The 22,753-nt window shown below is 51.2% G+C and overlaps 1 protein-coding gene across 2 annotated transcripts in view; it reads right to left on the bottom strand.

Moving 5' to 3' along the window:
- St3gal1 (ST3 beta-galactoside alpha-2,3-sialyltransferase 1) overlaps positions 1-22,753 on the bottom strand; it is a 92,618-nt gene that overhangs the window by 52,254 nt on the left and 17,611 nt on the right. For both annotated transcript variants that reach the window (XM_045142957.1, XM_004656179.2), the window contains exon 2: positions 19,008-19,152. The gene's annotated coding sequence lies outside the window, so the exon portion shown is untranslated. The remainder of the gene's footprint in view (positions 1-19,007; positions 19,153-22,753) is intronic.

Below are 22,753 nucleotides of genomic sequence, written 5' to 3'. Positions count from 1 at the left end.
CCCTGACTAATATAGTCCCGGACACTTGTGGCTACTCGGGGCTCTACCTCACCCCAGCTCTGGAGGAAATCTGAACCAGACCCCCTGGACTCTCGCGACTGACCGCCCGCCGAGTCACCAATACGGAATGCTGGGTCCCAGCCCGGGCTTGCCTTTGCGGCACCAGGGCCACCTGAGTTTTGACCCTGTTCAGCAGAAAGTCCCTGCCAAGACTTGGTCCCCACTAGCTCTGCTCCACCACAGTGCAAAAGGACACTCCGTCACAGGTGGAAAGCTTCAGCAAACTTTGCTTCCAGTCCAGGATCCCCCTCCTAGGAACCTATTCCAGGAACTGGCTCAACGTTCAGCCAGCCTTGTGCCCAGAGATGTTTATCAGCATTCTATTTTTACCAGAAGAACCAGAATGCTTGTGTACCCACGTTAGGGACGTCATTAGGACAGGGTGAAGTGTGTGTCTCTCAGCCCAGCACTTGGGGGGGGGGGTCAGGAGTTCAAGGCAGACTTGGTTATTTGGAGAGCTCAAGTCCACTAGGGCTGCATGAGACTCTGTCTCAAATAAACAAACAGAAGTCTTTAGGAAAGTGTGATGGTTGATCTCTGGTTAGCAACCTGACAAGATTTGGAATCACTCAAGAGACAAACTTCTGGTCTTGACTGTGAGGAGTTTTCTGGATTACACACTAGCAGACTTCCTCCTGACGCCGTATTTTCCCCGCCACAATGAACTTCTCTTTTAAACTGTAAGGCGTAAGCCAAAAGAAACTTTCTTCCCCAAAGAGCTTCTAGTTGGGGGTTTTGTCCTAGCAATAAAAAGTACCTGGGCTGCAGTAAGCACTTCTCTTAATGTTCATACCCTTTTATTAATGCTACTCTCACTTTTGGTATAGAATCTTCTCTTTTCAGATGGCAGTGACATTGGGATGACTCAGAAGGTATCATGGTGCTGGAAAGAAGTGACCAGAGTGCCCAGTACTGTAATATCTCTATTATACCTTCCAAGGCTCGGGGTCTAATGCGGAAGAGGTGGCAAAAAGAATGTAAGAGCCAAAGGAAGGGTAGGACTCCTTACAACCTGCTCCCTCCAGACACAAAATGGCCTGGATACCCAAGACCTCACAGTGCCTGACACTACCTACACAAGACCATCATAAGAGGAGGAAAAGATCATGACATCAAAATAAAAGAGAGACTGATTGAGATGGGGAGGGGGTATGATGGAGAATGGAGTTTCAAAGGGGTAAAGTGAGTAAAGGGGGAGGGACGGACGGTATTACCATGAGGTATTTTTCATAATAATGGAGTTGCTAATAAAAATTTGAAAAAACATATAGAAAAGAAATTACCTGGGCTGGAGAGATGGCTTAGTGGTTAAGGCCTTTGTCTGCAAAGCCAAAGGACCCTGGTTCAATTCTCCAGGACCCACATAAGCTAGATGCTCAAGAGAGCACATCCAACTGGAGGTCCTTTGCAGTGGATGGAGGCCCTGGTGTGCCCCCCCCCTTGCCGCCTCTTTCTCTCTCTCTCAAATAAATAAATAAATAAAATATTAATAAAAAAGAAAGTACCAGATACAACAGGTAAGTCATGGGGACTGGAGAGATGGCTTAGCGGTTAGGGTACAATAGGTAAGTCATCCTACGGAAGGTCTGGCAATCTGTTATCAGCTGGACAACAGCACTGAGAAATATCGGCTCCAGTTTTATTGGGGAGGAAAGAAGATAACATTGCTGAGTCACAATTCCAGAGAAACAAAATGACCTGACACATTAAGACAGACAGGCAGTTTCCAAAAGGGTGGCTCTGTGGGAATTAGGGTGCCTATTTTTCATGGACTTTTCTGTTTTCTGCGCCTTTCTGAATCTCCTTCTGCAATCCTAGAGTACATTTCTGATTGAAAAACATGACCAACAAATTTATCTTAAATTAAAGAAAGATGGCACTCTAGAAATACCAGGGTGTGTCTGTCACAAGGAATGGTCCTGGTCACGTGGGGTGAAGAGGCTATGACAAGAAGCCATCTGTTCTCTGGCTCATGCTCGTCCCTGGGGCGGGAGGACAGTGGCTCAGGATGGCAGCTTCGTGCACGTGGAGCCTGGACACAGACTTAGGACCACCAGAGAACACTTTTGCCCACAGGTGGCATTAGCATTTGGCAGGTAAGTGGACACCCTGCTTCCTCAGCTCTTACAAAGGTAGCCTTGAATTGGAAGGTTGGCCTAGGACCCCAGGGAAAGTCTGTACTTGGAGAAGCTTTTAATTGAGGAGGCCCCTCTGCAAACAAGACAGACAGACCCAGCCCCTTCTCAGGACAAGACAGTCTCACTATACCTCAGTACTCATTCTAAGCCAGGCCTGCAGATTGATGTAGAAGAGGAGCCAAGAAGGTGGACAGAGCCCATGAAGCCCCCCCTGAGGCTCCCCAGCCATCCAGAGGCCTCCGCACGCACTCACCAGGGCCCCTCACGTGGATTGTCTGACACAAGGCTTGCTTCAGCCGGCCATGTCTTCCTCTTTACCCAGATGCCTGCCTCCCTAGACGCCACCACCAAGGGCCAGGGGGCTGATGCTGTAGGATTATAAGATACAAGTCAGCATGGAACAGGGAGAATTTCCAGCTGCGGGCAGCGGGGGCTACCCAGCATGGCATGAGGAAGCCAGCAGCCCAGCTCTGGGTACAGACAGCCCGGGGTGGTTTTCTGGACTCATAGTTTACACAGTTGGCATCCGAGTGGGCACTCAGCACTGTATGGCTTGGCGTGGTAGGTGGGCCTGTCAGTTTCTTAGAGCACGGTGAGCATGGGGCCAGCTCGGAGACGGAATGCGGGGAGGGGCAGGAAGCTATGTGTGTGGAAGGCCGGGGCTTTGCCATGTGGCGCACAAAACCATCACGTGCTCAGCTCTCAGGACAACTTGGACAACCTGGCCCTGTCTCCCCAGTGACCAGATGAGCAAACGGCGGGTCAGAGAGGCAAGAGACTTGCCCAAACCCACCTGAGTGCAGACTTGATATTGACGGGCCTCATTCTAGTCTCAGGGGCCCAGCCAAGCTAACCAAGGTGGACACTTGTATTGCCCTCTCTTGTAGTTTAGCCCAGGATGGGGTGATAGGTGCTTCACTGTGGGACTATGGGTAGAGGTGGACAGAGGGGAAGAAGGCAGATGCTGCCTGTTTGCCCACCTCCAGGCAGTGCTCTTCCCATCTGGAGTAAGGGTGTGGAGGTGTCCCTGTGCCTCTGAATCCCTTCCTTTGCACATTACTGTGCCAATATGAGCAAGGACTTTGGCATGAGACTGCTGGGTTCAAATCATGGCTTGCCCTCAGCTGCTGGGTAACCTCAAGCAGGTAACTTTTCTATGACTCAGTTTGCCCTGTGGAAAAACAAGGATCCAAACAACATAGGTTCCCATGACAAAGTGATGACAGGGTGTTTGCAGAGCCTTCCATGTAGCCAGGCTGGCACGTGACAAGCAGGAAACGCTGGCCATGGGAAATCTCGCATGAACACTGCCCACTTCCTGTTCCTTAGCCCCGTCTCAACTGCCTGGAGAAGTTAACAGTCAACCCAAGGCAAGGCTAGGGACTTAGCACTTGAAACTGGGGCCATTCCCAGACGTCAGAGGATGGCAGGCTGAGCTTGAACCTTCCTATCCAGCCAAACCAGGGCACCGGGTCCACCCTTATCACAGCTCCTTAAACCACTCCAGAATAGCAAATGTGAGGAGGGGCTTGAACTGCAGGTTCCAAAGATCATGCCCTGCCCCTCCCTAGCCTTCCTGCTGGGGTTGGTGCCCACACTTTAGCCATCCAGTGGCTCACTGACCCATTCACACAGCTGGGGGAGGCGGAAGGGCAGCAGACTGAGCAGGCTCTCCGGTAGGGGCTTAGGCAGCAGAGCTGGCAGCAGGTCCACCTGCACCCTGGAAGACCCTCCCGTCACTAGACCACAGGGGTCACACAAGCTGCCTTTCCCTATGGCCTGGAAGAAGTCAGGCCCGGAGCTCAACAAAAGGGTGTCCGTGGGCTGAACCCGCCCCCCCCCCAACCGTGTCTGTAGACAAGTGGCCAGTAAACAACCACAGCCACATGCTGCCACAGCTGCCAACTATGTGCCACCGTGGCAGAGCTGAGTAACCAGCAGCCAGTCTGGCGGGCAAAACCCTACGTGGTGACTGTATGGTCCTTTGCGGCAACCACTTGCCGTCCCTGCTCTGGGCTTCAAGAGCTCAAGTTCAAGACGACCTCTGAGGCAGTTTGGGGGGACAGAGCCCCCACAGTGAAAACGGGGGATGTCCTGGAGCCCGTCCTGGCACTTGGCTAGAAGTCCCAGAAGCATGTGGCTTCTGCTCAACCTGAGTCCCTCCCTGGAAAGAACTCCCCTAGGTAAGTTTCTCCTTTAAAAAAGCAACCGGAGGGCATCCTTAGAAAGGAGTTTCCTAGAATAATTCCCTTTTCTGGATTCCTTGAAGGATTAAACTTGATCCCCTACATAGAAACTTGGTGTGGGGTTGGTTAGCTCAGCCCGCCTTCAGGACTTAGGAGACTGAGTCCTGGGAGTCGAAAGGGGGCTTCCTCACTTCCAGGAACCCCGCTCCTGCCTTCTCAAGGGCATGAGCTCTCTGTTCACTCCTCATGGCTTCTTGTAAGTGCTTTAAGATCTATAACCCCCAGAATAAAATCTCCCTAAACAAACCCTCTGCTGTGTAGAGTTTGGTTCTTTGAGTGAGTTCGTAACAAAAGAGCCTGGAGGTCACTGACTCAGTGGAAATTCTGTGTGAATGTCATGACAGCCCAGCACCTAACTCCTAGGTTACACAAGGAGCCAAGGAAGGCTCTCAAAACACCCCAAGTTCCTGTGTCACACTGGCACATGAGAAATTGGCTCCATCACACTCAATACCTATACCACATTCATTATCTCCACCCAGGGGCCCACACGTCTTCAGGGGGTCAGAACCCCTCAGGCCAGTGTGGCCCAGTAAGACCATCAGTGAGTCAGGGCGTGGGACCAGCTGCTTTTCCAGTGAGCTATGCAGGGCCAGTGAGTTACTTGTAGGTGAAGGGACAAGGGACGAAGGGCCAGTCTATGCAAAGGGCAAGGAAACTGAGGAATTAGTGAGTAATGCCTTCCAGGGGTCTGCAGAGGCTGATGTGGGACCACAGGAAACATGCTGGGCACTGGGCAGGCAAGGCCTCTGTGGTGGCTTGATTCAGGTGTTCCCCATGAACTTAGGTATTCTGGTTGCTAGGTTCCCCAGCTGATGGCATTGGAAATTAAAGCCTCCTAGATGTGGTGTAGATTGGGGATGGGCTTATGGGTGTTATAGCCAGTTTCCCATGCCAGTGCTTGGCACACGCTCCTGTTCCTGTTGTCCACCTGATGCTGGCCAGGAGGTGATGTCCACCCTCTGCTCAAGCCATCGTTTTCCCCTGCCATTGTGGAGCATCCTCTCGAGTCTGTAAGCCAAAATAAACCTTTTTTTCCCCCAAAGCTGCTCTTGGTCGGGTGATTTCTACCAGCAATGTAAACGTGATTGCAACAGCTAGGGACCCAACTTTGTACTGCTGGGCCCTCAAGCTGCCTAGCAGAGGTACCGAGGTATGGCTTCCTAAGTCTCTGCAGGGTGATGTGGGTAGAGTGGGTGTGGAATCTGGGATCTCGTGGGGGAATATAATAGGCAAATGGCAGAAGGGGTTCTTATGAAGAGAGAAGTGGTTGTATTTGGTGACAGAGTACAAGTGTCCCAGGCGAGGGTACACTTGAGAATGTCCTGTGGACTGAAAGACAGGACTGCTCCTGTGTGAAGACAGGAAGGAGGTCATGAAAATCAGGACCCCCCGACCTGTCCCCACCAGGAACGGCCTGCCGATGGGGGACGGCAGCTGGCGGTGAGGAGGCCCGTGTGCAGAAGGACAGACATACAGACTGGAGGGACACATGGGACCAAGGGAAGGGGGATCCCAGTCCAGTATGGACTCAGAAGGCATCAAGATGTCACTGAGGCATGATGAGGGACACGGTGCCGTTGGAAGTATAGGGTCACCGAAGGCCACCATGGTCACTTTGACACACTCAGCCCCTGCTGCTCTTGACCATACCCATCGGCTCCACCTTCCTGTGAAACCCCAGAGCACTGTTCACCATGGGCCTCCCCCAGGCGCCCGTGCCCCGCTGGTGTGCTCCCCTGCCCCGCAGCTGCTCTCCCTGGTGTCCACACCCCTTGCACCCAGGCCTCTGGCGCTTTGCGTAGCTTTCTTTACGGGGTTCAGTCACTCCCATCGCGCCAAGGGTCAGCACTCCCCAAACCTCTTTCCCCTCCAATCTCCGCACCGACACACAATTATCATCTTCAGCAGAAATGTCACTTGAGGATCTTGCCAATGGCCTCTGGGGACCTTCCTCGGGCTTCCTTAACAAGCCCCAGTGCACTGCCTGAGGTGGAGACCCGTACCTTCCCACAGCTCACCCGGGGGGCGTCCAGGCTGAGAAGGCTGGGAAAATGCTCTCCACTCCAAGGGCCTGAGTCTGACTTCCTGGGGTGCCCAGACAGGTGCTGAGGGAAATCACTTGCTTCGCCAGCAAACAGTGGACTGCAGTCAAGAGCTGGCAGCAGCCTCGACAGGAGCTCCGGGAGAACAGGGGGCTGTCGCAAGCCAGGTCTCATCCGTGCCCTCACATGTGTGAGTGCGCTTCGTGCAGCCTCCTGAACACAGGGCCCCAGTGTCCTTCAGCCCGCGAGTGTTGACAGGACGTGGCTTTAAGAACAGGTTCCTCAGCAGTCTGAAGCTCAGAAGTGCCATGGAATGGGTAACCTTTGCCAGGGCGACCTCTGGGGTTTTAAAATTTGCCTTAGTACATGTAGTGTCTGTGCATCCATACACACAGTATGAACGTAACTGATGTGTGTGAATGGAAGTTTCCGGAAAGCAGCCACACCTACTTCGAATGTCCAGAAGACTCATCAGCTGATTCGAATTTCAGTGTGGAGAGGTTAGAATGTCTCAGGTCCAGTCAAATTACCTTGGGCTACCTGAGCCCCTGTGATGGCCTATTAGCATCCACTCTGGATCTGACCTAATATCCTGTGACCTAAATAAATCCTGTTGAAATGTATGAAGAAGGCCCCCAACCAACCTGAAAGATGCAGCAGAGATCTCTCCCACTTACCGGGGGTTCCACCAGTATATTTTCTAAATGCCCTCTTCAATGGCTTTCTTTTACTCTTTAACTATTAAAATTTCATGAAATTGTTACCACATGGAAATATGATATTAGGGCAATTTGAATCTGTGTTCTTAGGCCATAGCCACTTATATTTGGCTCCAAAATAATCTATTTCTTATTCTGTTTGATAAGAGAGCTACATATTTTGTGTGGACATACGCATATTAACAAACATAGTATTTACATGTATATGAATACAGTAAACATATCAAATGCACGTATATGTGCGTCTGTAGAAACACATCCATGACGTAGGCATTTCCTATGTGTCCGGCTATAGGAGTTTACACTACTGATGCCTTTGACCTGTAATAATCCTCTAAGTAGGTACGATCATCCCCTTTTACAAAGGATGAAAAAGACACAGGGAAGTTAAACGGCAAATGCTTCATGCACTCACCACACACGGACCAGGAGCAGCCCCTCCATCACAGACCCCTAGGCAGCTGACCTGACCTTGGGCTTCCAACTGCAGCCCTGGAACAGACGGAGTAGAGGGGGGAAGGAAGGCTGAAGGGGGCAGGAGAGGAAACTAGAGTTTTGTTCCAGCAAGTGCTTCTAGTGGGCCAAGAAGTCCTGAGGAGGAGGCCACAGTATGAGAGCCACGTTCATCCTAACGCTGTGACTTCCTCTGCCTTCCTACGCCCAGACTCAGGTGCAGCAACAGGAACTCCATTGTCCCTCAAGCCAAGCATTGAAGGGGTGTGGAAAGCTGCAAACACCACTTTCTCACTGATTTGATTTTCATTTAGATTAAGTAGTTTTCATTAAAAGGCTCCTGATGCTGGGCATGGTACGTCATGTCCTTTGTCCCAGCACGAGGGAGGCTCAGGTAGGAGGGTCATCTTGAATTCCAGGTCAGCCTTGCCCCAAGAAAATGAAATAAAATAAAATGCTGCTAATGTCACTATACAATAGAGAGTTGTTATTTGGAAATGACAAAAAAAATAATTAAGAATTCTTCAATGTTTCGTAACATGATGTGTATCAGGAGAGCTAAAGCACGTACGAGAGCTCCTGTCACCGTGTGGAGGAGCGCTCTGTGACCAGCAGACCTGAAAACTGCCTTTCCTCAGTAAAGAACACCTTTTGGACCTCACCTACAAACCTCCTGAATCTTCCTGGGGCTGGGACGAGGTTCAATGTGCATGCCCCCACGCGGGTGTGTGAGGACACCTTCAGTACCCATCTCCTCACCTGCCCATCCCCACAGGCTTTCATACAGACCTCTCAGAGACTGAGGAAGGGCGGAGGTGTCGACAGGGCCACTGTGACTCAGCTGACCTTTCTGCTATAGATGAGCTTGTCTCTGCCCTTGGGTGGATTCAGTGCAGCCAGGGCTACTGGATTCCGCTAGACCCTGAATCTCCCTGGAATGTGGTCAGTCCATCCCTTCAAGGCCCGAAGACACTAAGAATTCCCTAAGTCCCAGGTTCTGCAGAATTCCTATTTGTGGCACCCTGGGAGGAAGGCACAAAGGGTCTGCAGATATGGCAGACACCCAAAGTGACAGAAGGACTGCATGTGCTGCTTTTGCCCAGTAGGATGCCAACGGCCCAAGGTTTCAAGCTGACCTGAGACAGATGGGCCTCAACTCCAGTGTAAACCCACAAGCCGAGCTGCTGCGTTAATCCCATTAGTCCTCAAGAAACGGGAGGCTCCAGCAGTCACTCCCTTGCATCAAGGGATACTGATCCCACTTCCTGCTCCTTGTTTTCTTTTTTTTGGTTTTTCGAGGTAGGGTCTCACTCTAGCTCAGGTTGACCTGGAATTCACTATGTAGTCTCAGGGTGGCCTCAAACTTGTGGAGATCCTACCACTTCTGCTTCCTGAGTGCGTGTGCCACCACGCCCGGCCAGTCTCCAAGGCTCCTGTTGCTCCAGGACCCGGGCCCCATGGAAAGGAGATCCACGTGCCTGTCACACGATCCCACAGTGACTGTGGGAGCTCTTGGCCTTTGCCCCGGCCCTCTCCCAGTGTCACAGGGATCATCTTCCAGCTCCTGTCCTCTAATCTTCCTTCCTGGCTTCCATCCATAGCGAGGTCACGGTGACCAACAGGTGCCAAGAACCCTCACCTCCAAGCAGTCCCAGTCTCTCTCTCCTGGGTCTTGCCCCAGGGACACGGTTTATATGAAGGGAAGTGTCCTTAGATAGTGCAGGCCACGTGACAGGGATAAAGAAGATGTACACACTGATTATATTCACAGAACAATACAGGGGGGACCACAACTTCCAATCCATTTGCTGGATCTTTACACAACCACACAGTGCAATGATTGCTCAGGGCAATCCCAGAAACACTTGTTCCAGCAAGGGATTTGATGGCAAGAAGCCCCCCCCCCCCCCCCCCCGTCCCTCAGGAGGCTCCAAGTGGGGGAGTCCCTATCTGTGAAGGTGCTAAGAACAGCAAGCCAATTAATCCCATTCTGCTTGATGAAGAGAAAAACAAGTCTGTGTCCCCAGCTCCCCAATCCTTTCCTGTTCTCACCCCCACCTCCGCCCAACCCCCCTTCAAGCACAGAGGATAACTTTAGTGCCTGGGGAAAGTGTTTACACAAAGGCCATTGAGCAACATGGTGACGTGTCTGCCCCGAACAGCCTCTTGGACGTGTGGGACAGCACCAACACTGGCCAAATGGATCCCAGGCAGGCAGGCTTGCTTCCCCTCTCCCCCAACCCCCACGACCCTTCTCATTCCTCCTGCTTGTCTGGCCACTGGTTTCAGCAAGGGCAGCAGGCTTGCTCGAGCGTGTGTGCTTAACTGAGAGAGGCGCACTGATGTACTGTCTGCTCTGGCCAGCACTCAGAAGGAACCGTGAGCAACACAGGAGAGGGGCCCGAGTCACAAAGGCTCTCCAGAACTGGGGACACAGATCAGACGAGGTGTCTTGGGCTGGCTAGGGACTTAGAAGTTGAAGAGGGAAGCACGCCCCCAGCTCTGCCCAGCCCCCACCTGCCCAGCACATTGCCTTTGCCTGTGGCTGTGGTTTGGGTCCAGCAGCTGGGCTGGCCCTGGAGGCTGAGACCAGAGGAAGACTGCTGGGCTTCGACTGCAGATTCCAGTATGTTGGAAATGCAGAAGCAGGTGAGGGCTCCGCATCTGCATGGGTGAAGCACCAGCCTGGCTTCTGCCCATGGCCATCAACAGTTGTCCAGTGTACCAGGCAGGTGACAGGGGGACAGCAGGGGCTAAGAGGCGCTGAGAGAAGAACTCTGACTAAGATGGAAATGAGAGGGGAAGCATGTGTGCTGAATTTTGAAGAAGGAAGGACAAGTGAGATTAATCAGGAGGAGGAACAGCCCTCCAGGTGGAAAAGACACAGGCAAACCCCAAGGGCACCAGGTCCCTGAGGCATGGAAGACAGGAAGTACCTCCATCTCTAGTCACTGCAGTCCCCCCACCCCCCCCCCACTGTGAACTCAGGTTCCCCGAAAAAGCCACACCTCTGCTGAAGATTCTGCAAACTGGTGAGTGATAAGAACCCCAGTGAGAGGGGCTGGGGAAATGGCTCAGTTTAGCGGTTAAGGCGTTTGCCTGGGAAGCCTAAGGACCCTGGCTCCGATTCCCTGGGACCCAAAGGGGCACACGTGTCTGGAGTTTGTTTGCAATGGCTGGAGGCCCTGGCATGCCCATTCTCTCTCTCTCTGTCTGCCTTTCTCTCTCTAATAAATAAATCATTATATAGATAGATAGATAGATAGATAGATAGATAGATAGATAGATAGAGATATAGAATGTATATGTATATATATATGTTCCAGTGATAGTGAGAGTTGGAATGGAGCAAAGCCAAAATAATCTTTAGTCCCCCTTCATAGACAAATGCCTGTAATGCCTACCTCTATAACTGAACTAATACCTTTTAACTTCAAGCCAAACCTTGGGCCACATTAACAGACCATTAGCTTCCACAACCCCAAGTGGGAAAAAAAAAATACACATATATCAGACACCCATCTCAGAGACTTCCCAGGTTTGCTGTAACCGACCTACCTATGGTCTCCACTAAAAAGTGGTTTATGACTTGATTGTTCAAGACTATACAAAGTTGTTCATGTTACCATTTCCCCGGGGGTAATTAATTCACTCATGTCATTTGGGGCAAGCTGAGTCCATGTAGCCAGCCCAGTCACTCATATTTGGTACAGAATAAATAATGTCTTGTTCCTTCTGGGGCAAGAGCAGTGTTTTGCATAAATGTACACTTACAAGCTCTGTATATAAAACTGGCCACTAGACAGAATTGCAACAACCATGCCTCTAAGCATTTTTATGAATATTAATTTATTCAGGCTACCCCTGCCATTACCTAGTCTGTCCTTTGTAGATAAGGTGGAACTGGTACCCCACCCAGGGTGACACAGTGCTTCACAGGCCCTTGCTCTGGGATGAGGTGACAGCTGCCTAAGAATGGAGCCCTGGCAGTGTCTGGTTCACAGCGGTCCTGGTCCTTCCTGCATAGAACTTGGGTTCTGTCCCAGGGCTATCAGGGATGTGGCCAGGGAAAGGAGGCACTTGCCTGCAAAGCCAAAGGACCTTGGTTGGATTCCCCAATACCCAAGTAGGCCAGATGCACAAGGTGGTACATACATCTGGAGTTCGTTTACAGCTCCTGAAGGTCCTGGGGAGCCCATTCTCTCCCTCCCTCCCTCTCTCTCTCTCTCTCACTCCCACTCCCTCCCTCCCTCTTTCCCTCTCTCAAATAAATAAATAAAATGAGAAGCCTTTGCAGCTAAGGTTATCTGTAAAATCTGTGAATGTTCAAACACTTTATCAGCTGGACAAGACCAGAAGAAAAGATTAGTCATTTCTGAAGGACTCTGCCTATGGGGTAGGTTTCTAGAAGCACACAGGAAATTTCCACGTCCCCTCCCATGGCCCTTTCTTCCTCTAATCCTGGCCCTGGCCACAGGGGCGGGCTGGAAATGTGTACTTCCCTTCTTCATAAGGAAGTCTCTGGTGCGCCCGCAGCACTGGGAGCTGCCAGGGAGGCCTGACTCCCGTCCTTACAGCTCGCCATGCCCACCGTAGTGGCTCAGGATCAACGGTAACAGTCAGTTCTTTACTCAGCATTTGCTACAGGTCACAATGCGAGCAGGTGGACATCGCTGGCCCCCTATTACCCACGGATCTCAGAAAAGTGTGAAATACCGCAGGAGACAGCTTTCTGGGTTGGGTAGATTAGTAACAGACCTTGATAATTAATACAAGATGGGGAAAGGAGGCAACAGGTTCTCCTCCCTCCTGGCCTGGAGGAGTTTTCACCTTGGTGAGCAGACCTGATGAGCTTCTGGATAGTACTGGATACGCTATAAACCAATCAGCGCCTCTCACCTTCAACCAAACCAACCAATCACACACTGGACAGATAGGCCTTCTCCTCTTAGTGACATTCAATTCCCACAGAAACTATGGGGTTTTTTTTACAGCTCTGGAAGCCTCCTCATCTGTGAGGAGTTTGCTTATTCTCTCTTTTCTTTTTCTCCTACTCTAAAGAAATAAAATTTATTCTTTTTAAAATACTTTCCTGGGCTGGAGAGATGGCTTAGAGGTTAAGGCACTTGCCTGCAAAGCCAAAGGACTCAAGTTCAATTCCCCCTATCCACATACACCAGACACACAAGGTGGTCCATGCGTCTGGAGTTTGTTTGCAGTTGTCGAAGGCCATAGTGGGCCCATATTCTCTCTCTCTCTGCCTTTTGTTCTTTCTAAAATAAATAAATAATTTAAAAAATACTTTCCTGCCTCTCAATTCCTGAACTGGCAGAGAAAACCAACCCAGAACCCCTAGACAGTCTCAAGTGAAACACCAGCTAAACTCCCAGGGCTGGAACAAAGCAGGCAGTGGGGCAAGCCAAGTTTCCTGACCCCCAAGCTCATTCTCTTAAACCCTCTATAGCTTGCAAATCCATCTCCCTTTGGGGCGGGGAGGGCCTCAGGTCACCAAGAAACAAGGTTTGGAAGGAAAAGGTCACACGGCCAGCAGGCAGCGGGATCAGCCAGTCCCCAGGGCCTCGCCTCCTCCCTCGGGATGGCTGGGGACCAAGCCGGCCCTTTGAGGGCGTGGAGAGGGCCTGCCTGCCGTCGGCTGTGGGCTTGTCCAGATGGACGGAGGATAAGGAGATACCTGCAAAGCCTCTAGCGGGCAGCTGGCAAGAGCCCACACTCTGGAGCCCGCCCGGAGACCTGTGGGTGCTCGGGTATGCTCTGCCAATAGGCAGAAGGCAGAGGGCAGGATGGGTCCTGAGGACACTGGGGTCCCAGTGGAGGCTGCCAGGAGTGCAGCTGGCACAGGAGGGAAAGGACAGGAAATGCTGAGAGCTCATAGTGGGTGGACAATGGACATCCTAAGTGCAAACTCCAAGCTCCTGTCCTTGGCCACTGGGTTCTCAGGATAAGGACCATGACACAGCTCACTACAAACCTGTTGAATGAATGGTGTGTGAGTGAGTGAGCCTGTCCTAACAATACAACAGAGGTGTGTAAGACTGAACGCGGGGAGCAGTACTGCCAGCCCTCAGTCTTCCTCTCTGTGGTCACAAGTGGGCTTTCCCCTTTTGCAACCCACACTCAGAGAACTCCAGCGTCCTGGGGAAAAACTGCACAGACTCAACACAAACTCAGTTCATTCTAGGCTGCACTATGCTTAACCGTACTCCTGCTCCTGACCCCTTCCAGGTGTCTGCGGGATAGAAGAAACTTTCATGAAAAAATTAAGAACAAGGAGCTGGACGGATGGCTTAGTGGTTCAGCTCCTTGCCTGTGAAGGCTGAGGACCCATGTTCTACTCTCCAGATGCACAAAGGTGAGACAAGACAAGGTCGCACATGCCCACTAGGTGGTACAAGTGTATGATGTTCGATTGCAAGGGCTGAGGCCCTGGCACGCCTCTCTCGCTTGCTCTAAAATAAAATAATAATAACAAATGGTACAAGTGTATGATGTTCAATTGCTGTGGCTGAGGCCCTGGCATACCAATTCTCTCTGTCTCTCTCACTCATTCTAAAATAATAATAATAATAATAATAATAATAATAATAACAAAAAAATTAGGAGCAAGGATATGGAGAAGGAGCATAGCTACTGAGCCAGGCTTAGGAAACACACTATCCGCCTACTCATGGCCTGTGGGTAAGTTACTTAAACACTCTCCGCCTCTGTTCCATAAAACAGAGGAACAGCAGTAGCCAGGCCTGTTCCCTCCCTCTGTGTCTCCCCTCTTCCAGGGAGATGGGGCCCCACTCTGGGAGACCACTGCTCTCCTTTCCATGAGTATCAGTAAGGGATTCTCCAGCATCTCCCGCTGGCTGGCTGGCTAGGCAGGTTTGTATCTGAGGACAGCCAGGATGCCTTCTTATCTCAGGTTCCCGTGCCTGGCCTGCAGGCTATTGCTGTTCAGGCTGATGACAAGGTCTGCTGTTCGGAGAGGAGATAACTCTGAGGCCTGGCTCTCTGCAGGGCCACAGCACCGCTGGGAGGAAGGAAATACACCGGGGGCCTGACTTGTGATCAACAGTCCCCTGCCACCTTCACCTCCGCACTCCCCTCTCGCTCATCAGCAGTTAGGTCAGGCTCTGCGGAAACCTGGCATTGGGCCTGTGGTGCCCACACATGCTGTGTCTCTGCCCTCCCCCCGCTCCACAACCTGCCATTCATATACCTACCTCTCTTGTCCTTCCTCACCCCTGGCTAGGATGTGAACCCCCCAGACTTTGGGCTAGAATACCATCAGGATCTCCAAGAGCTCACAAACACTTGTGGACCCATGAGGGAAGCTGGCATTTTCCAAGTGTATTCTGCTGGGAGCAGGGGATGCAAATGCATTGAAATTAAGGTCTTCTGCCAGTGCAACTTTTCCAAGGAAGCTCCAGGACAAGCGCCCACCACGAGCTCGGCAGAGGCTCCGTTCTGAAGTTCCACACCCGCCCTGAGCTCAGGCCACGTGCCCAGCACAGCCAGCGCTGGGTGTCCCTTGCCTTCACACGTGCACTGGCATACTGTGCCGGGTATGTGTGCACTTCCTCTTACAGGACGGGGCCACAGAGCTGGGTGTGAGCGAAGGTGCCCACCAACAGTCCACTAGCTTGCCATCACCAGGGCCAGGGCCCAGGAAGCCTCGTAATGAACACGCCCTCGGTTATGGTGTGGTTGGGAAATGTCCTCCTTTAGTCTCACGTCTCCAGCTGGTGGTGCTATTTGGGGAAGCTAGGGAACTTTTATGGATGTGGGTCATGGGATAGGAGCCTCGTGGGTTTTTCTCCCTCTCTCTCTCTTTTCTGATCTGCCCAACTGTGAAAATGGGAGCAAGCTCCTGCTTCCACAGCTGGAAGCAGGGTGGATTGTAACCCCCTAGCCTGGCAGCCAAAATAAATCTGCCCTCCCTTAAGTGGCTCTTGTCAGGTTGTGGTGGTTTGAATGTTCATTAAGATTAAGACGTCTACTTGGTGCCGCCAGCTGGTGGAGGCTTTGGGAGGCGGGGCCTTGCTGGGGGTGCGTCACTTGGGGCAGATGGCGAGTTTTGTTTTTGTTTTTGTTTTTTAATGAGAGAGAAAGACAGCAAGAATGAGACCTTTGCAAATGAACTCTAGACGCATGCACCACCATGTGCATCTGGCTTACGTGGGTCCTCAGGAACTGAGCCTGCATCCTTTGGCTTCACAGACAAGTACCTTAATCACTAAGCCATCCCACCAGCCCAGATCTTGTGGATGATGAATCCAGCCCAGTCAGTAAGTGTTCAGACCCAGCCACTTGAGACAAGATGTCTGCTGTGGCCTGCCCCTGCCAAAATGAAATGCCCCCTTGAGACATAAGCCAAAACAAACCCTGACCTCCCATGTCCCAGCAATAAGAGGGTAACTGAGACATGGGTATTGAGTCACAGTGTCAAAAAGAAAAGTACCCAAAGCCGGGCGTGGTGGCATACGCATGTAATCCCAGGCAGAGGGAGCAGGATCACTGTTTGAGTACCACCGTGAGACTGCATAGTGAATTCCAGGTCAGCCTGGGCTAGAACAAGACCCTACCTCGACAGAGCAAAAAAAAAAAACAAAAAAAAAAAAACGTACCCAAGACACCCATGGTCTGTTCTGCTTTTCGTCCTGTGTGTGTGAGGAGCTCCTGGACCTTCCGCTCAGGCAGCACTCCGACAGGTGCCCACGGTGAGTGGCCCCTTTCCTGACTGCATGATCTGTCACCATTTTGTCAGCTTCTCAGGGTCTCAGTTTCCTCATCTGTACTTGGCCTCTGGGTTTGGGAGGGAATTAGCCAAGTAGCTTTATTTTCAGGTTCCGGGTCAGAAGATGGCCCAAAGAGGGAACCAAACAAGATGTCACACCACCTGTTTCAACAGAACTGGGACTCAGCCTGTGATCCAGTCCCATCCAAGTAGCTCTCTCTCGCCCCCTATTCAGGTGTGCTAGCCTCTTCCCGAGCCCAGACCCATCAGCGCTCTCTAACTCACCTGAGCCTGAGGGTTAAGCACACTATAATACAACCGTAAATAGGAGTGGAGAGATGGCTTAGCGGTTAGGGTGTTTGCCTACAAAGTCAAAGACTCCGGCTTGATTCCCCAGGATCCACGTAAGCCAGGGGCACATAATGGAGTCCTAGCACAGCCATTCTCTGTCAAATAAATTTAAAAAAAATTATAAAGGCCTTGGGTGGGAGCAGCTTCCTCCCTTTCCTCTTCTTTTTGGTTGCTCGTCTTTCCAAGCCTGAATCTCAGGGGTCCCAATACAAGTAGGGCCATGTCTTTCCAACTCTGGCAAGGATATTGTAAGGGTCAGGAGTGACCAAGACCAGGCAAACCACTCGGAGGCAAAGAGGAAAGCTTTCCTTCGGGAAAAGCACAGGCTGCCAGGACTGACTCGCGAGAGCGGAGCACAGCCGACCTGAGATTCCGGACAGTGGGCTTTTCAGTGCTCTTCAGTTGGGGGAAGGTGAGGAAGGGAAAATTGAATTAAAAACAAAAAAGGTTTCTAGCCAGTGTCATGGTGCATGCTTTAATCTCAGCATCCAGGAGGCTGAGGTAGGAGGATCACCATGAGTCTGAGACCACCCTGAGACTACATAGTGAATTCCAGGTCAGCCTGGGCCATAGTGAGACCCTACCTCGAAAAATAAAAAAAATAAAAAAAAAAAAAAAAAAGGCTTCTTTAGGGGAGATTTAAGATAGCCAGGGTTAAGATAGCCAGGGTGTGACACCAGAACAGTGAGCAGGTGACTTACAAGATAAGGAGGCAGGAAATCATGGGAGGGGGGGCGGGCATTGTTAGGCAAGGAAAGGATAAAGGCTGGGTGGTTTCTTGAAGAATGTGGATGACCCACTTCCTTGCGTCTGTCTTCATCCTGCTGTCTTTGGTGACTACATTTTGGGAAGCCTATCTTGACCTAACAGGTATATTTTTTTCTACTCCCTTATTACCTTTTAGTTTTTGTGTGTGTGTGTGTGTGTTTTAAAAATATTTATTTATTTATGTTCAAGGCGAGAAACAAAGAGGGAAAAATGAGCACACCAGAGCCTTTAACCACTGCAAATGAACTCCAGGTGCATGCACCACTTTGTGCATCTGGCTCTACATGGCCACTAGGGAATTGAGCCTGGTCATTAGGCTTTGCAGGCAAGTGCCTTGAAAGCTGAGCCATTTCCCCAGCCTCTACTTTTTAGTTTTTTAAGCTCTGGCTTTTTCCTAATTTCCCTACCTGAAAAACAAACAAACAAAAGAATCCTGTCACCTCTGCCTCTATGCCCGTGCTCAGCTTCCCACATGAGGACTTAGGGAGCATTCAGCTCACTCCTTCCATTGAACTCCCCTGAATAAATGTAATAGTTTACACTCTATCCTTCTCTGTCTGTTTATTTCAATTCTTTGTTAAAACAAGATTTAAACAAATAACAGAGTCTAGAGTTCACAAACTTTTGCTGAACCCTCAAAACCCTGTTACATGTTGACATCAATAGTAACAGAAAATAAAGGGTCTAAGACAGGGCCCAAATCACATTTTAGTAAATGTGGTAGTTGGAACGGTGTTCAGTCAAGAATGCCATAACCATAATTTCAGGAAAGTTCTGGCATAGGTGTGAACACTGTAGATGCCATGTGTGCACAGGCCACTTTAGGAATAATCTAGATGCTGTGGACAAGTATTAGTGGGTATGTAAACGTCTGTGTGCACATGGGTGTGTACCCATGTGCATTTGCCCTACACCACCCCCCCCCACGCACACACTGCCTAGCACCACGCTCAGGGCGTGGAGGGGCCATGTGCACACCCAGGACCACACGCTCCCCAGAGAGGCACAGAAGCTGGTGGGGAAAGGGCGATCCCCCAGAAAGCCCGGGCCAGCTTCAGATGTGCATGGAGGGCGCACAAAGCAAGTGGCTCGTCGGATCTGTCTCCTGGCTTCACACATGCTTCACAACACAGCAGCGGTCAGGCCAGGCCTTCCCTGGGATGACACACTTGCCACTGAAGGACGCTCCCATCCCAGGGTCTACTCACCAGTTGTCACAAGAACCCAAAGCTCTGTCTCAGGAGAAAGAGCGACGCCCCCGGGAGCCTCAGCAGGACAGTGTCCCTTCCAGGGGCACACCTCGTCCTGCAGAGCCCTCCGTGCTACAGGAAAAGAGAGCAACTCCACCCGCTGTGTAATTCAGGGACGATCTGGAGAAGACGAAACACCTCTCCTCCCCCACTCAGTCCCACAGCCTAAGTAACAGAAGAGTCTGGAAAAGACAGCACATTGCCTCCCTCGCGTGGGGGTTGTTAGTCACTCACCTCCGGGGGCTGAGCCACTGTCCACCTCTGCCCTCACCCAGATGGTCCTGCCCTACTGCTCCGAGCCGCGCCGCGCCGCGCTCACCACTGGCCCTGCAGGGGACCACTGCCTCTTGGCGCCATTGCCAATTCGGGAAGGTCAGACCTGAGGATGAAAGACAGACAACACACGCTGGCTCTAACACTCACCCCATCCACCACCCCTTTGCCCAGATGACTCAGGATGATGACAAGGCATCCTGCCAGCTGTCCACTCCCTCACCCGGACGTTCCTGCTGCACAGGCACCTCCTCTGCCCCTCACTCTCCGCAGGGCAGAAACATGCACTCAGGAGTCTCAAGGCGATGGAACACAGGATGTGGGGGACACTTGGGAGAACTAAGGAGGAAGTGACCGAGTCAGTATAAATAAAAAGAATGTGAAATAATAGAGGAGTGGTGTGTGTGTTGGGGTAATTAACTTAGCCACTACCTGAACAAGGTATAAATGTGATGCCATTTAAAAAATACTTATTTTTTTATTATGTATTTGAGAGAGGCAGACAGAGAGACAGAGAGAGAAAGAAAGAATGGGTGGGCCAGGGCCTCTAGCCACTGCAATGAACGAACTTCAGATGAAGCACCACCTTGGACATCTGGCTTTACACAGGAACTGGAGAACTGAACCAGGCCACAGGGTCCTTGGGTTTTGTAGGCAAGTGTCTTAACTGTTGTGCCAGCTCTCCAACCCAAGATGCCATTTTTGTAAGCCCAAAAGGCTTGAAAAATAGCAGGGAAATGTCTCAGCAAGTAAAAATGCTTGCTGCACAAGCATGAGAGCCTGAGACCACTTGAATTTTTTTGTTCAGTTTTCATTTATTTCTTTGAGATCAACAGATAGAGAAAGAGGCAGATAGAGAAAGAGAGAGAATGGACGCGCCAAGGCCTCCAGCCACTGCAGACCAACTCCAGATGTGTGCGCCCCCTTGTACATCTGGATAACATGCGTCCTGGGGAATCGAACCTCAAACCGGAGTCCTTAGGCTTCACAGGCAAGCACTTAACCGCTAAAGCCATCTCTCCAGACAGACCACTTGAATTTTATTCCCTAGAATCTATATAAGCAACTGGGTAGGGCCATGCAGGCTTGTAACTCCAGTGCTGGCTGGCAAGCCAGCCAGTCTGACCAAACACAGCAGCTTCCAGGGTCAGTTAGACAGTGTCCATGTCAAACAAACAAGCAGATGAACCGACAGGGAAGGACACCTGATATTCTTCTCCCCTGACCACATGCCTGCACACACCACACATACCACACACTCATTCCAAAAAAGAAAAAAAAGTAAGGCTAGGGGAAAGAATTTCCAAGGGCCAAAAACGAATGTGATACATGTCACTACGAAAGTGAAGATTCCTCAGACAGTGAGGACAACAGCAGAGCCTCAGCGGAGTTCTCACCCAGGGCCCCAAGACCAGAAATGAGTGTCCCACGCACTTTCTCCTGACATCATTGCGGCGATGTGATGTGATGACACGATCCCCATGTCACGGACGGGCCACTACGGTCTGAAGAGCATCCATGAGCAAACTGGCCCAACAGGGCCAGGGCAGTGACCAGAAAGAGGCCACCTGTACATCCAGCACCTCTGCCTCGCCTGAGACTGGATGGAGTCGAGCTCTCCACCCTTGAAATCTGAGCTTGGCGTTGGCCTTGCTTGGGGTCAATGGCACAACAGCAAATGTGATACAAATAAAGGCTCAAATGGTGCTGATGTACAGAGCAGGGTATGTACAGCTCAGTGGTAGAGCACATGTGTAGGATTCCTGAGGTCCTAGGTTCAAACACCTGAGCGTGCATGCTTGCACACACACACACACACAGACAGAGTATTTATGCATTGAGTTTCTCCTTCCTCTCTGCTGCCTCTGACCTGACCTGGGCTGGCGTGTGGAGAAGAAACAGAGTGGGGAGGCTCAGGGCTCCCCAGGCAGCCCAGCTGAGCCCCACATTTGGATGTGAGACCATCACAGGCAAGGAGGCCCCTGCCAAGCCAGGCAGATGAGAAGGAATGTATTTACCCAGGGCCGGAGAAACAGAGCTGTGGCTGTGCCGGGCCCTGAGGGAATACTAACCAACACAGGCCCCCTGGTTCCTCCCCAGGGTGGGCCATGGCAGCTTAGGAAGCAGAGCAGCCTGTGGGTGGTGGCAAGGAGGTAGAGCTGAGGAGGAGGAGAAAGACCTGAGAGCAGTTTCAATGCACAGTGGCAGGATGAGAGACCCAGGGAAGCCAGGTTTGTCCAAAGGACTGGTCTGGCTCTGAAACCGCATTGCGTGGTGACTGTAAACAGTCTACTGGGAGCTGCTGATGGGGACAGGATGTTTACATGGATGACACAGGAAGGGGGTTGGAGCGAAAGCCACGGAGTTCAGTGTCCCAGTGTGGAAGGCCACAGAACACGCACCTCCCAATCCTGTCTACTACAGTGAGTTTCAGGGGAAGGAGCCCCAGCCGCAGCCTCCGGACCATCTCACTAAATCCATGGCAGAAGGGGTCTTGCCTCTGAGCAGCAGCTGGAGGGGCTGCGCCAACCTTAACTAGGTCTCCCCTCAGTGGCCTGCACCCTCCCCTCTCCTGCCCTGGCTTCCCAGGAGCCCTCCACATTCCGTCATATGCAGCACTTCCCAGGACCCGCCCGCTGACTACAGTTCCCAGCATACAGTGTCTCCATAGGACCCTTCCCCTGGCCTTTTAAACCACCACCAAGATGAGGGGCTTCCTCCTGGCACACGGAGGAAGTCAATCACTTTATTTTTCTTTTTGCAGTACTGGGAATTAGAGCCAGGGTCTCACGCATGTTACGCATGCACTTGACCAACGGAGCTACGTCCCCAGACCAATCACTACTTTTTTTTTTCCTTGAAGTAGGGTTTCACTCTAGCTCAGGCTGACCTGGAATTTACTATGTCATCTCAGGGTGGCCTCGAAATCACGGCAATCCTATCTCTGCCTCCCAAGTGCTGGGATTAAAGGTGTGTGCCACCATGCCTGGCTCCAATCACTACTTTTCACATGACAGAATGTAAATTAGAAATGACTCTTCCTTTAAGTTCATTTATGTGCTTTTTTCTCAACTCTAAACTGGGCTAGGGGCTTATCTTGGGGTACCTATGGCTGGCTGCCTTGGCTTGGTTCATTCATTTATGCAGCATGAATTTCTCTCCTCCAGGTGTCTCATCAGCCCTACCCTCCTAGAGCTCCCTAGACTGAGCCTCTCAGCAGAGGGGGAGGGTCTGCACCTCACCATCACTCTCCTCCCCCACGCCCATCCACTGCTTATCATACTGAACAATATTGGATTTTATATACCTTACTGAGGAGACAATAATCATTGTCAAATGAAGAATAAATGAACAAGAGATGAATCTCTGAATATCAATCAATTAAGAGTGTGCCTGTGAGCTGGAGAGACGGCTTAGCGGTTAAGACACTTGCCTGTGATACCTAGGGACCCAGGTTCAACTCCCCAGTACCCACATAAGCCAGATGTACAAGGTGGCACATGTGTCTGGAATTTGTTTGCAGTAGTTAGAGGCCCTGGCACACCCATTTTCTCTCTCTCTCAAATAAATAAAAATTTTACAAAAGAATGTGACTGTACTTGAATTGGGCTGTGGTGGTTTGAATGAAATGAGCTAGCAGGCTCAAGTGTTTGGAATACTTAATCCTCAGCTGGTGGGAATTAGGGAAAGTTGTGTGGCCTTTGGGA

Source organism: Jaculus jaculus, chromosome 2, assembly GCF_020740685.1.
Source record: "Jaculus jaculus isolate mJacJac1 chromosome 2, mJacJac1.mat.Y.cur, whole genome shotgun sequence".
Classification (NCBI taxonomy): Eukaryota; Metazoa; Chordata; class Mammalia; order Rodentia; family Dipodidae; genus Jaculus; species Jaculus jaculus.
Note: the sequence above shows the minus strand (reverse complement) of the source record. Positions and strands in the feature narration are given on the sequence as shown.